At 39.4% G+C, this 15,735-nt stretch overlaps 1 protein-coding gene across 10 annotated transcripts in view; it reads left to right on the top strand.

Moving 5' to 3' along the window:
• Positions 1 to 46: 46 nt before the first annotated feature.
• The window catches only part of WNK3 (WNK lysine deficient protein kinase 3), a 164,091-nt gene continuing 148,402 nt past the window's right edge, over positions 47 to 15,735 (top strand). For 3 of the 10 annotated variants that reach the window (XM_061614111.1, XM_061614121.1, XM_061614122.1), the window contains exons 1-2: positions 5,388 to 5,609; positions 6,442 to 6,522. The gene's annotated coding sequence lies outside the window, so the exon portion shown is untranslated. Of the gene's footprint in view, positions 125 to 5,387; positions 5,610 to 5,849; positions 6,200 to 6,441; positions 6,523 to 9,278; positions 9,448 to 13,742; positions 13,797 to 15,735 lie in introns of those variants that run through there. The other 7 variants (XM_061614114.1, XM_061614118.1, XM_061614117.1 and 4 more) reach the window with 7 other exon arrangements.

Here is a 15,735-nt window from a genome sequence, read left to right as displayed (position 1 = left end):
ATTATAGATGAAGGGCATCCTTGCAGAGTAAATGTAAGATAGGCAAAAGGAAACGCGCACAGAGTCAACGATGGCGATTCTCCTTTGTTGAGGGACCGAAAATGAGGGAGAAGAAATCCCTCAGGTTCGAGTCTTTTGATGTATTCATACTCCATTGAAAGGCAGCACAAAATTTCTAGATTTAATTATAGATTTAATCTAAACAAAATGCCAAATACTGATATTTTTTCTTAATGTCAGACAGTTTAAAATGGGTTTGTACAGTACTTGGAGCTAAATTTCTAAAAAAAATATGAGGCTGCAGCATACTTAAAAGGCATGCTTTCTGGCCTAGAAACCTGCATGCAGTCCCTCGGTGGTGTGAGTGAACTGACACTCTTCATATTCAGAGATACACTGTTTATTACTTGCTCACATATTACAAGGATGATTCCTAATATCAAAAAAGAAATTGTGGATGAGTCCTGGGGGAAATGGAGTTTGCAATCGTAATACACTTATTAGGGAGTAAGAGCCATAGAATTTGGTGGGACTTACTTCAGAGTAAACATGTTTCGACTGGGCTGCACATAATCATGCAGGGTGGGGGGATATAGGAACTATTTTACACAGACAATAAATACTGTTAAGGTTAACTTAATTATAAACCTATGCCCATGAACAGTAATTTGAGCTGCAACATTTTCAAAGCTAGTCATGCACAGCATTCAAAGTGAAACTTTGAAGGCATTTGTGAAAGGCTCATATCTCAGTCTGGATTAACAGTAGATAAGAACAATGTTACTATTTATAATTGCTATTGATAATATTTATACAGCACCATCTATGTACATGATGCTTTACAAAGAACAGATATGAGGTCCCTACCTAAAGGGATTGACAATCCAAAAAACTGGGAAACAACTGAGGGAAGGAGATGGAAGTAGGGGAAGAGCATTTGAATTACATGTATTGTACCTGAGCTTAGAGAGTAAAGATTGTATGATCCAACAAAGTTGTCACATTAGTGCAAGGATTGTGCATGTGCAATGAACTTTCTCCCCTGTGCCACCCCCCAATCTGTTCTGGGGTTTCCCCCAACCTTCTGGTGCACATTTAGTGGGACAAGAGGGGCACACGGGAAGAGGAAAGGTAGGGGGATAGAAGCAAGAGTTTGTTAATTAATGCTGCAATCCTATAATACTTTCCCAGCAGTAAGCCCCTTTGAACACAGTGGGACTTACTTCCGAGGAACCACGCGTAGGATATTTATTTATATACTGCTTATATGCCAAAATGGCTTCTAAGCGATTAATGGTTTCTAAGCAGATTGTGGTGTACATGTGCTGGTAACTTTAACTTGGCAATCATTATCAATACAGCTAGGATTCAGACATTGTCAGGAGAAGCTGGGCAATTTTATGGGCTGGAATAATAGAAAGTCACTGGACAGGCTGACTTTCTGAAACATACCACACAGGGCTGACGCTAGACTTCAGCAGGCACTAGTATGATGCCGATGATCTCTCACCCACCAGCCATGATCCCATAGTATTTTTTTCCTGCTGTTACCAAAGTGGAACAGCAACACCACTCACCACCCTCCCTGTGCACACACACACCCAGCAGTGGCTGGCTGGTTGGCTGCGCCACTTTAGAATGGGAGTCAAGCTGTGGTGGCCAGGCAACATCTTAATTTTACCCCCACCCAAATTCATAGATCTATGAAATCTGAAGATTTTATAGCTCTATAGATTTCATAATCTATAGGCTGAATTGTATAGATTTTATAGATTGCAGTGGGTTGCATTTTGGGTAAATTAGGGCAGACAGATGCTGTGCATAGGAGCTAAGATTTGTTTCCATTCAAAACCAAGCACTGCCACCCATCCACAAATAAAATGACAATCCAAGGGTCCCCATGAGTGGTGGTGTGGTTGTGTCAGGCCATGAAATGCCCTTCTGAGCCCCTTGGCTAGTGTCTGACCTGGTTGGCTGCTGATGCCAGACTTACAAAACATACTGCAGAGTCTTTGACATTTTTCCTCCCCATGTGGGAGGCCATTTTGATGGAGAAAGCCCTGCCCGTATGAGGGCAGGAAGACCCGAGATCCTTTTCAGATGAAACCTGAGAACCAAATAAAACTAAGGGCACTACTGGACAATCTGTTTATTGAACATTTGCCTGGATTTGTTTGCAGGGAGATTAGATTATGTTGACCATTTAATGAACATCCATTCTGATTTGTTTGTGGCGAGGTTAGATGACATCATGTCAAAGCAAGTGTTAACCCACACTTGCCAGTGTTTTTTTCCTATCACTTTCCTTGTCACAAAAAGTCCAGTCTTCTGGAGGAGTGGGCTTGTTGCACAAGAGCTCCCAATCAGCTATAATTGCATAACCTGAATTTGCCGGTGACTGAATCCCATCTGAAAACAGCGACAGTCTTAGGAGTGTGGCAAGAGAACTGGAAGAAGCAAGGGGAAGAATCCAGACTGATCATAATGCATGATAACAGAATAAATCCAGTTTTAAGAATTTTGGAGCTTCCTTCCATTCACAACTGGATCCTGGAATTTCTGATCCTGACAGTATCCTCCATCTTCATTTCTGTATTAATTTCCCACAGATGATTCTCCCCATGTTCCACTAACAAAGCACTTCTCAAGACCAGATGTGACCATAAAAATAATAGATCCATCAGATCTTGCCCTGCATTGGTGCAAAATCCTCTTGATTTTTACACCTGATACTGTACTAAAAGCCTGACTCTTTACATCTCACATCAATCTTGATTGATTCCTTGATTCCTGTCAGAAAAATCCCAGAACTAGTACCTCGTTGCACAAAATCTCTCAGGGCACTAATTTGCATTGACCTCTAATGGCTTGCAGCACAATCCTATATGTGTCTACTTGAAGTAAACCCAACTGAGTTCAATGGGATATACTCCCAGGAAGTGGGTACAATAGGATTGTAGTCTAATTTACCTCTGCAGTTTCTTTCTTTCCTTTTTTTTTTTTTAACAATAATTTTTATTCAAATTTTCATAAAACATACAAAACAAAATCATAAAACATTCAAAGACAAAAAACAAAACAAAACAAAAATGATTAAACAAAAAAATAAAATGTTGACTTCCCATTTGTCGCAGATCAAATCAGTTGTAGGTCTACAATATATAACAATCCTGTCTCTTAAATTATATTATAAAATCACTTTCCTCCAGTAGTTATCTTAATTAATCATCAAATCTCATAAACATTACTTTATTCTTTCCACAAAAAGTCAAAGAGAGGTTTCAATTCTTTAAGAAATATATCTATCAATTTTTCTCCAAATAAACATGTCGATTAATCCATCTCGTTAATAATAATAATAATAATCTTATTGTCATAACCATAGTCCAAATAAACATATCGATTAATCCATCTCATCAAAATCTGTTAGGTCCAATAATTTCAATAGCCATTATTCCATTATCCCTATTAGTTCCATCTTCCATCTTCAATAGTCCTGTTAAGTCCAGTAATTTCAGTGTCCAATCTTCCATTATCAGTATTCCATAATAATCTTGCTGTCATAGCCATAGTCATATAATAAGAGTCTGATGGGAATTTCCTCTATCCCAAATATTTTCTTGCCATCAATTCTGAATAAGTTGCTGAAATATTGTTGTAAAGTCATATCTGTGTTCTTCTTTTTTACAAAATGCACTGGCTCATCTCTTGAGAGTTTTTCCATTGTCACATGGCTGCAGTTAATTCCATAGATTTTCTCTATATCAAGCTCCATCACGTCATTCCAGTCCAGAAGATTATCCAAGCCATTGATAACTTTATCTCTAATATCTTCATTAATTTCTTCAGAGATAACGTTAAATTCCAAACAGTAGATTTTATTTCTAATATCCATAAACTCCAGATCTTTTTCCAATTCCACATTTGTTCCAATCTCCAGGGCTTGTATCTTCCCTTTATTTTTTCTTTTCTCATCTCTGATCTCATTCTCCTCTCTCACAGGATCCCCTATTTCTTTAAGCTCCTGCGTCATTTTGCTCAGTTCCATTTTCAGCTCCTTACTGCCCTGTCGCAGGGTTTGTTTCGTTATCTCAATCTCATCCATTATTTTCTGAAACATAATTACTTCCAGATTCTCAGCCACTTTCTTGATTGCCATTTTTAAAACCATGAAAACAAAACAAAACAAAAATAAAGAAGAACCACTTCTTATTTCAGCAACAATTGGGTTAATATTCCAGGCTTGTTGACATCACAGTATAAACAGAGCTGCCTGCCTTATCTCTCTATGTTCAAGAACACAAAACAAATTTAGTTCCCAGCATCAAAACAGTTAGTGGCGTCGTGAAGAAGCAGATTCGTCAAAATAAAATAGACCAAAAAGAGAATAGTCCCAGACAATATAATGTTCCTCGGAATAGAAATCCCTCTTCTGTTTATATCTTTAGAATGCACTTCCAGGACAGCTTTTTGCAATAGAAACAGAGATAAGCTGTTAATTTCGTGAATAACAGAGAAGAGTTATAGCTCACCCAGAAGTTCTTTAAAGCTGATTCATTTGACAAATCTCTTTTTGCTGCAACAATTTAAACCAAGTAAAAAAAATAATAGAAAGAAGGGTGCTTGCCTGTTAGTCCGTTTTCTCTTTGAAGAAAAGATAAACGTATCGCGTTAATCAGATAGAGCTTGTTCGGAAGTCGGTCCGGCATTGCTGGCTGGACCTTTTCTCACAAATTAATGAAATCCAGTCCTCCCAACAAAAACAGGCTTTTGAGGTTGATCTCTACGTTTCTCCCTGCCCGGGAGAAATTTCATCAGTCAAAAAAAAAATGTTCTGACTGATTTATATCTGAATAAGCTTCTTTTGAGGCAGGAGCCCGTCTCAAAAGCAGGCACAAGCGAAGTCACCCTTCCCGGAAGTCTCTGCAGTTTCTTTCCAAAAAGACGTGCAAATTCAAAAAAGGCAACCCTCACGTTTCTGCCTTAATACAGCCTGCATGCTAACATTAATCGTATTTATTTTCAGATGCTTCTTTGAAAAAAGTAACTACTGGGCAGCAGAAGATGTGTGTATAGATGGACTGATGGATGTTTAAAATAAAATTTTGTTCCAATAAATATATTACATTATGTATCATCTTGGGAATACTGACACTACTCTTGTTAAAATATGTTACAATACAGCGGTTCCAACCCATTCAATTAAGGCAAACAAAATGGCTGATAAGGAATCCCATGCTCCACGACTGTTCCGCCATATCCCCCTTTCCTCCTCACAAGAAAGATGCAGTATACTACAATTCCCAAGAACCCTCGCGCGCAAACAGTCCAATAGGGGGTGGGTGGGGGCTGCAGGCGGACGCAGTCGAATCAATGGAGGGGGTGCAATCATAGATTGCTTATCCGAATCTCGTGCTCGCGCGCGCTGCTTGGCGGACGCGTCTTTATCCCTTTGCTCGCGCGGGGTTTTCTTCCTCTTAGGGAGCGATCGTGAGGGAACTGAGGTTTCTGAGGGGAGGTTAGTTGGGGTTGGGACTGGAGTGAGATCAGTGGTTGTGGAGAAGAAAATATCCAACAGTGAGGGGAATGGTTTACTCCCAGAGAGAAAGGTTAGTGAACTAAAATGGAGGTTCAATATAAGAAAGTCTTGGAAATGGTTAAGAAAGCGAAATGGTCCCAAGTCAGTCAGTACCTCAATGCAAACGTTTTGTGAATAACGTTTTTAAAAGTTACATTTATATTCTGCCGGCTTCCTTTCCTCCTCACAATAACCCTATGAGGTAGGTCAGGCTGAGAGATAGTGACTGGTCCAAAGTGACCTAGTGAACTTAACAGCAGAGTAGGGATTTAAATCAGGGTCTTCCCAGGCATAGCCTTGACACTGTAGCCACCCTACCCTATACTGCATCTCACACTGGATAGTTTTACATATACTTGTATCTTGGAAATCTTGGAGTTTCTGAGCCGGGCAGCATAAGAACATAATAAGAGCCCTATTGGATCAGACCAATGGCCCATGTAGTTCAGCAACTAGTTCTCACAGTGGCCAGCCAGATGCCTGTGGGAAGCATGTTCTTACCACCTCTGTTCTTTTGCTTGCCATTTTGTGCTGCCTGTAGACTCCCCTTGTGCCCTGCCCCTTGAAACCACATTTTATGCCCTTAATTGGGGAGGGGATCTTCTTACATGTTTGTGGGAGGTAAGTGAAATTAAGCAAAAATTGGAATAAAAATGAATGAAGGTGTGATAATAGGGAGTAAGACTGGGAACATTAACGATGGGAATTGTAGAACTGAAAGGACCCACCTCTTTAATTTCAGAGATTAATTAAAAGGATACCATGCATCATCTTGCTAGGAATTCATTCCTTTTTTTATAATTTGTGTACATGATGTCCAAGTACTTTCACTGCTGTCTATACATTTATTTTATCATCTGCAGTGTCCTGCTTGCTGCTCCTTGGTATGGTTTGTGGCTCTAATCGAAGGTTTTTCCTGCAGTCTTCTGCTTGCAAGAAAGGAGGTAGCTTTTTGGGATATTGGCCCCATGTTTTTTTATGGGTTTGCCATTTTTAAAAATGGCAACTAATGAGTGGATGATTGAACAAGGCAATGCTATAAAAATAAGTTGCATATTCTTTGTGGAGCTGAAATTTTGTAAATTCCATTATACAACACAATTTGTATATGGTGCCTCACAGAGTTACATAGGCACAAATAAACCCCTGCCTAAGAGAAACTTACAATCTAGAATAGACAGTGTGGAAGTCAACATTGTCAAGGTTGGGAAGGGAGAGATGTGGGCAAATGCAGTTATATGGATTAAAGTTTGGCACTGGGAACAGGACTTAAGATGATTAAAATGTAAAAGCTGAGCTCTGAGGTGGCATTTGAAGGAAGAGAGGTGGTACCATGCAAATATTCAGAGAGGGAGTTCCATTCATTTATTGCTTTACACCAAGGATGTCTGGTGCCCATTGGGATTGGTAGGGCAGAAGGCAGGGAGACCAACAGTAGGTGGATCCAGAGCCAATAACAGGCAGAGCTTCCCCCTGACTGGTTGCAAGTGAGAAGGCAGGTAGGTGGGGTTTGGCTAAGTGTAGACTGAGGTTGGTGGGGCAGTGCCCAATTTGCCTTAATAGACCAGCCTCCACTGCTTTACACTAAAGGGCATTTGATACATTTTCCATGCAAAGCAAATGCTCTACTAGACTACTACTGAACTATGCCCCTTCCCAAGTGGTTTCCATACTTAGTGATACTGGCCCCAAGATTTTGGGGTGTATCTTGCAGCACACCAGGGATTGCACATAGGCCAGCCACTGAAAACTGAATGACTATGGTTGGGTCATCTGTAGCAAAAGTTACAAGTTAAGTATAGGATGGTAGTCTTTTGTCTTTACTAGTTCTGTAGAACAAGGGAAGGGCTGTAGCTCAGTGGCAGAGCATCTGCTTTGCATGCAGAAGGTCCCAGGTTCAATCCCCAGCATCTTCAGATAGGGCTGAGCAAGATTCCTGCTGAAAACCCTGGAGAGCAGCTGCCAGTCAGTGTAGAGAATACTGAGCCAGTGAACCTGTGATTTGACTTTGTAAAGGGCAGGGAAATTCAGCATGTGCTACCTTTTCTATCATGCTCTGATGGGAGAAAATGTACTAGTTGAAATTCTCCTTTCTTCAAGGTTCAGGAACCTTGTGCTTTATTGTGAATGAATGTCAGTAAGAGCCAAAATCAGTTGCCTTAGCAGAACTGATGAAGGGGGGGGGTGCTGAATCAAACTTCTGCATGGTTGTGCCCCTTCAAAAATCATGATAGATAAGCCAAATCAGCAAAAACTGGTCAAGTACCCATGCTGTTGCATTAGTTTAATGCTTTTCAGTATTCCTATATTTAGGAAACCCTTACACCTTTACTTTTCACTGAGGAACCCTTGAGTGTTGCAGTGGATTTTGAGAAGTGTTCACATGGGGCACAGATTATTCCTGATGGATTTCACTTAGGCCTGGTTCACACATGCAGCAGAAAGGGGTGTTAGAATGGACTTATCACTTCAGACTGCAAGTGGGATTGCCATTCTTGATACTCCCCCATTTAAAAATACTCTCTGCAAGTAGAACGCTAGCATTTCAAGAAGAAAGGGCATAACATCTGCTACAACTTTTTTGTCTCTGCTGCTATTGATTTTAATAGAGCATTCAAAATGTTTCTTTTTTCACCTCTGGTCTGAAGTGATACAATCCATTCTACTACCTCAGAATTCTTTCAACACCTCACTTGCAGGACAATGGGTCTGAAGCAAAAAGCATACATATTTTGTGTTCAGATGATGCACACATGTGACAGGCATTGCCTCTTTTTTAGATGGTGCTTGCCATGAGCAGTTTTTATAAGTATTTGTATTTAAAATTGTTTAAAATTGTATGTCTGATTAATCAGGATACCTTTTTCATTGATCAATATTTTTACTGATTGGAGCAGTAGAAGCAATTTGTATTGGAAGTATGTGTGGTCTTTATGTTCCATTTTGGTTCTTTCAGTTTTGTTTTTGGCGCTGGTAGCGGGAGAGTGTTGTAGTGAAGTATGTGTTGGAAAGCTAATGGTTGTGGAAATAGGTTTTGTTTTCATGGATATTGCACTGAGAGTCTAGTAATGTGTGTGGATTATTTCAAAAATTATACAAGGAGAAAATTTGTTTTATTGCTGCTTAAAATGTCTAATGTGTGGTTGCTGTGTAATTGTGGTTGCATTTGTAAATGTGTGATTGCTGTGCTGCTTCTGTACAAGAGATGCTTCAAACCTGAGGTGGGATGTGTGTGTGTGTGTGTGTGTGTGTGTATATATACATGTTTTGCTGAGCTTGGCATAGCCATGCTAGTAAATCTTTAAGCAGACTAAATTAAATGGCATGTGCCTGCACAAGTAAGCTAATACTATCACCATATATTTTTTCTGCCTACCTACGCTCTCACAGAGTTGAAATCTTCACTGGTAAAGATGAGAAAGAACATATTCCTTTGACATCCGGGTGATCTGCATTTATACACCATCTGTCTGTATGTGTGTCTTTCTCCCCCTCTCTTATATATGGTAGATGGTTTACCCCATGTAGTTCGCTTCATTGAGACTTTGTTGGCATGTCAAGCTGTACAAGGGCTGCCTCTGTTTCCATCTCCTCCTCCTCCTGTTCTGTGTGTGTGTATGTGTGGGGGTTTCCTCAGAATAGTACAGCCCAGACAGAAGGTGGAATGGAGAGGATTGCTCTTCACCTGCTTATCAGACAAGGTTCACCATTACCCGGAAGTTCTTCCTTGTAAGGAGGTGGGGGTCTTTCTTGATGCAGTGAGCATCCCCCACCTCCTCTTTGCTGCTTCCATGGGGTTTGTTTGAGAGGAGTCCACAGAGATGGAGAGATGCCTCCCCCCGGCACTAACCCAAACCTTACACACTTTGGTAAGAAGGGGGTAGTATAGAGATGATTTTGTTCGTTAGAGGATGGGTGGGTAGTAATAAAAGAGAACACAAAAAGAGGAGGGAGGGGGTCTGGGCGGCTTTTGTGCATGTGACTACAGTATGTCTGGATGGATCTCCAGGCTGAGCACTGTTAGAGTGGTGGTTGTTGGGGTAGAAAATGGATTCAGCCAGGGTTTTATGTATGATCTAAAGTACCAATACTTCAAAATTAATTTATTTGAAATCAACACCTTAGTTCCTAGAAAACATGTGTATCCTTGAGGTATCAATGAATTTTTGTGAGGTAGGAGTGATTTCATCTGTGAGTGGTGTTTGATGCTGGAAAGACAGGTGTGTATGGGGGGGTCAGGATGGATGGAATTTCTTTGTCGGGTGAGTCGTATGCTCAAAAATCATGAGGCCAGGGAGGAAAGATAGATCTGGTATTTTATACTAATATTTTATTTAATGTGTGTGGAGAAAAGAGGCAGAGTGAGCAGAGCTGTGTGTAGAATTCCAGTGGACAAAATAGGGGAAGAGAGCTTTTCTTAAATTATTTGTGCCTTTGCTCTGTGTTCCATAATGCCCCATACACCACTTTAAGAACTATTTTTTTCTGTGTGTTTTCTATTGTTTGTTTGCACCTACCCTCCTGTAATATGATATCAACCACATTCTGCAGGATTTTTAAAGACCTTTTGTGTGTGACTGTGTAGTTCCTCCACCCCTAGGAATTTTGCAGATTGGATTCATCAGTGGATTTTTTCTCAGAGAGGGGAGCGTATATATGTAGAGGGTATTTATTTTAAAATAACTGTGGCTACAATCCTAAACACACTTATGAGGGAGTAACCTCCATTGGACATAGTGGTACTTTTTTTTTTTTAGTAAACATGCATAGAACAGTGCAGTTTAAGTCATTTAGCTTTGTTGGTGAAATATTTTAATTGGGAGATGGAGGGAGGATATAATAACCACTTCCATCTGGGGGAATCTTGCTTTATCTGATCTCCAAAATGAAATATATTGTTCCTTTGGTTTCCTTAGAGGAATTTTATTAACTGCTCTTTAGTCCCATTCTTTGCTGCTGTGTGTCTGCTCTGTAACTTATATCAAACCATTTCCGATACTCTGATATCCAGGTGCCATTAGGCTGTGTTTGAAATGAAAGTCATGTAATAGTGTGGACAAATAGGTTGGTGGGTGGTTTCTGTTTACTTTCATTTTGTATAAAAAAGGTATCAATCAGACATACCCAGGTTTCCGACTTCTATTATGAAATTTGTCTCATGTCTTGAAACGGTGAAGAAGATATTTAAATATATCCTGCAGCCTTCCAAGTTCCTAGCTGAGTTCCTGTTGCCATTAGTAAAGTCAGAATTTGGGAGCTAAGCAGTAGGTTTTGGTATCTGGGTCATGAAAGTGGAAGTGAACTCCTCTGTGTCTTGGAATTTTGGCTACTTGGTTTCCATTTGCTTCAAAAAGGTGCAATGCATAGGTCAATGCATTCCATTGAGTTCTTATGGCTTTAGCAGTGTGGAAGGACCTCTGGCAGACTTTGAACTCTAGTAGTAGGAGTGGTGGTAGCGTCTCTTAGAAAAGGAAAGAAGGTAAAGAAAATAAAGTTTTTTTCATAGCAGAATATAAATATAATGGGGAAAATATGATGCTTCATCATAGTTGTTGGTGTTTGAGGTTCTGGTTTGGTGGTGCGTTTTTTGGGGGTGGTGTGGGATGTGTGTTTCAAAATGCTGTGATTTATTTATACTAGTCATAAGAAGGAGCCCTCTCTTATCTGTCCATGAGTCTTATCATTACTGTTTGCATGTATGAGAAAAATGAAAATATAGGACTGCTTAGAATAGAACCTGGAAGCAGAAGCAGTTCAGATTATTTTTAGGTTGCTGTTGAAACACACATTTTAAATAAAAGTCATGGCGAGTTCCAACAGCTCTTTAAAAAATATTAGTCAGCTGTTGTTTGTGTGTGTATCTTTTGGGAGCGTAGCAAACAGTTTTGACTTGTAGCTGAACTCAAATGCTGTTGCTGGCCAAAGGCCAAGATTCCTTCCAAGAGGTTGGGTCCCTTACTGAGTAGTTTTAAGCATCAGAGAGTGTGCATTTAAGCAATAGCAACAAGGAATTCCATGTACGTGAGTGAGATGGAGCCCTCGGCCCCTCTTCTGTACCCAGCACAGAAGTGCAATGGATTGCAGAAGGGATGGAACTCCCCATCCTGCATTCTGCCAGCTCCCAGTAGCCTCGTGTATTTTCATTTCTTTTCTTTTGCAGGCTTGTAGCTTTTATGGGCTTCTTTACAAGGTTGGATTCTTTTGTAGTATTAACAGAAATTACACTTAATCTAGTATCTTATGTGCCTCTTTAATTTGATTGTGGGTGTTTTTAAGAACTGACAGCAAATGAGAATTCCCATAGAAACCTGAAGTTGTTATGTAGTTAGAGCAGGTGGATCAGTACTCCATTTTAGATTCTGTCTAAACCTTAAGAGACCTGTTCTGCTGCTTGGACCTAGTAGTAAACTCTAAAGTTGGACTCTATATCTCTCTCAAAGTGAGAGGTGGGCATCCCTTCCCTCCATGGGCACAGATAACTCTAGATGTCTTCTTGAGTTTAGGGCGAGATATGATGTGTTTTTATTCCTTCTGTTTGTTATCAGATAATTAGAATTATCCTTTTAATTTTGTATGCATCCTTTTTGCTTCCTAAAAGACCTTCCCAACGTGGTATGGATTCATCCTTTTCTTTTTATATACTTACCTTCTGAGCACTAGTAGATAATGCTAGCAGTTCTTATTTTGCCCTTAAGTATGATGGATCCTTCAGTTGAAGAGATTGTGTGGATTGGGGCATTGGAACTATAGGTCGTTTTGAGTTCTATGGTGATTAACAATGGAGGACTGAAACAGAGTTACTGTCAAGTTAGGGTTTTGTGGCTTATCTTATGTTTCTTTACTTCTGGCTAAAATATGTAGGTTCAGCCAAAATGGAATGCTTGTATGCCTTTGTTTACCCATCATAATGAATGAAGATACTGTCACTATCAACTCTCCTGTCCTAAATGCCTCATTCAGCTTTTTCTTAATTTGCAGGTAAATTTTACCCAGTCCTGGGTATAGCCAGATGTAATGGAGTATGTGGCTGTTTGTCAAGGGATAAGCTACAAAGTTACAGCTGTTCCATGTTCCAAGAGTAGCACACATTTTAAATGTTAAGGATTTTTTCTGCATACATGATGTTGAGACATTCCCTTAATATTTCTGAAGTGTATGTTATGTTGAGGAGCTGATATTCTGGTAGATAATACAAATGCAACATTTTTTGCTCAGCCACTGCCTTGTCCAGCTTTCTCAATGTAGGCTTTAATATAATTAACACCTGGGAAGAATATGTTCACGGTATATATCATGAAGAAAATATACTGGAGAAAATATTTTGGGTGAAATCCAATCCAAGCAGAATAGGCTTTGATCCAGTAAAGTTGCCCACTGAGAGAAGGGGAGGTAGGTTTTGTTGATTTCCTACTCCCTACTGCAGCCCCCTGCACTACGTTTCACCTTGTTCTGGAGGGTCACCCACCCCCTGGATCTGATTTTCAAGAGGCACAGTGGCTGCAGTGGGAAGGGGGAATTGGCAAAAATCACCTCTCCTTCTCTTACATTAGCAGGCTCCTCCACTGGGTCAAAAGCAAGCAGAATGACATTAGATTTCACCCTTTGTATTTTCAAATGCTAATAATAAATAAGGAGTTTAAAAAAATTCCCCATAGTTTCATATTACTCTTTTCCCATAAAATATTATTAGTGGGCATTTAGATAATGCTTTTTTAGTGTTGAAAGTGCATTCTATATATTAGAGTAATTCTTCATCTAATAAGGGAAGAATGGTGGGTTAGGGAAGGGGTATCTGCTGTCTGACCATTTGTAACTCTGCCTAGGTGTGTGTGTGTGTGTGTGTATTTTAGGATTTAATGAGTCAGGAGTTAACTCTAGAAGCATTCAGTGCCAGGTTTAAGAGGAGCTATGGATTAGAGAGTCTTGTGTTCAACTCTATATAGAAATGAACACGTACCTTGAGGATCAACCAGCTAAAGTCTTTGCAATAGCAGGATTCCACTGTTCTAGTATTTTTATTTTGATTGATTACATAACTGGTCTGGGCAACTCATTCCAATGACCAACTATTCTTACAGTGAGGAAGGGCTTTCTGACACCCATATTCAAATTATTTTGCTGCGACTCAAGCCCACTGCTCTGTCTTTTCTTTAGCAGCTACGTTTGAAATGTATATTTATTGGCATCTCCAGCTGAGATCTAAGCAGTTCCAAGTAAGGTTAGTACTGCGGCTTCCCATGGCCTGCATATAAAGCCTTCTGTCAAACCAAAATGGTATAGTAGATGTGTCTGTTTTTACAATCCTGTCTACTGCTGATTTCCTTTTAGGTTATGGCCCATTATAATCTTGGCCATTCTCCACTATATTCAAGCCTAGATATTTTCTCCTATTTTATCTACATATTTTCTTCCCAGGATATAACTTTTGCATTGCATTTTATTTCTTTAAAGCCAGATTAAGAACCATTGCTTTCCCTTTGCATTTTTAAAAATCTGTTCTATTAATTTTAATCTGCCTAATTTATGTGGGTTCAGTGCATTGTAACCCAGCCAACAGCCTATAGGATTGGGCTGACCAGTGCATGCGTACGCACAAACACACACACTAATGACCCCTATATAAGTAAAAACAATAAATTACCCCCAGCATTTCCTTGATCACTTGATCTGTCTTTGTCTTTTGAAATGACACTAAGCAAATGAAGCAGTTGATTAAAAAAATAAATTACAGAACTTTTTTAACTACCATGTGTGTGTATATAAGCTGGATCTTCTTGACAGTTAAGAGTAACCATGGGAATGTTGTGGGATCAGCTGGCTTTTGGCCTCAAGGGTGAATTGTTGATCATATGTCATATGTCTGCACCTGTTAGCATATGCTTTTAGTACCATTTTTGCTAATGACCTTGGTAGGAGAGCTGCACCTGTGAATTAACATTTTCTCCCTTCTATCTTTTTGATGGTGCTCAGGTAGCTATTAATAACAGTTCTTATTACAGAGTGGGCGAGTTGTTAAAATTCATTTTCTTAGCATATTTCAATTTAGATTTTTTTTAGCCTTTTGATTGTTGTAAAGAGAACACAGCTAGATAAGGTATTGATAGAAATTCACTGGCTCCTTTGGTATAACATTCCACTGTTTTAGGCTGAATATCAACAAGCATTTTCTAGCCATAACACTGTGGTGGCCAGTCTCTTTGGCAAAGGTTGCTACAAATCATAGGATCTTTGATGACAGATTTTGTCCAAAGATTTTTGAAAATCCAAGTGTATAATGGCTGCTAGATTAGCTCTATTTACATGTTTAGTGGCTTACTCAAATAATTATAAATATTTGGTGAAGCAAAACTTTATTTTGCAAAAGACATGCTGCTGCTTCGAAGTACAGTTTGTTCTTCTGTTGTTTAATAACAGTCTCTTTAATAATGCTTTTTATCAGCCACCTGGAACAGAAGTAGACTGACAAGTCTGTAATTTCCTGGATCCCCTTTTAAAAAACTGGTGTTACTTTGGCTATCTTCCAATCCAAATATATAACTTAGTGATAAATTACATACTTTTGTAAAAAGATCAGTAATTTCATACCTGAGTTCTTTTGAACTCTCAGGTGAATGCCATCCAGCTTCAGTGAGTTACTGGTTTTGAATCTGTCAGTTCTAAAACTTAATCTAAAATATTTGACATAGTTATTATAATGCAATCCCCAAAAGTGGTTGTTCAAGTAAAGATAACTCTCCAAAAGTTTCTTCAGTAAAGATAGGTGCAAAGAATACATACACACCATACATTTAAAGCACATTATTTTCCCCAAGAATGCTGGGAACTGAGGTTTATCCCTTACAGAGTTCCAGTTCCCAGCTCCCTTAACAAACTACAGTTCCCAGGATTCTTTGGGGAAAGTACTTTGCGCAGCTAGACTCCATTACAATTTTCCTATCCATCTTCAGCACTCCTTTTTATGTATTAATTATATTTAAATCCCACCTCTCTTCCAAGGAGGTCAAGAAGGTACACATAGTTCTCCTTCCTCTCTTCATTTTATTTTCAAAAACAATTCTGTGAGATAGGTTAGGCTGAGAGATGGTGACTGGCCCAAGGTCACCCAGCAAGCTTTATGGCTGAGTGGAGATTTGAACCCTGGTCCCCCAGGTCCTAGT

The sequence above is a fragment of the Rhineura floridana genome, chromosome 3 (genome assembly GCF_030035675.1).
Source record: "Rhineura floridana isolate rRhiFlo1 chromosome 3, rRhiFlo1.hap2, whole genome shotgun sequence".
In the NCBI taxonomy this organism is placed as follows: Eukaryota; Metazoa; Chordata; class Lepidosauria; order Squamata; family Rhineuridae; genus Rhineura; species Rhineura floridana.
Note: the sequence above shows the minus strand (reverse complement) of the source record. Positions and strands in the feature narration are given on the sequence as shown.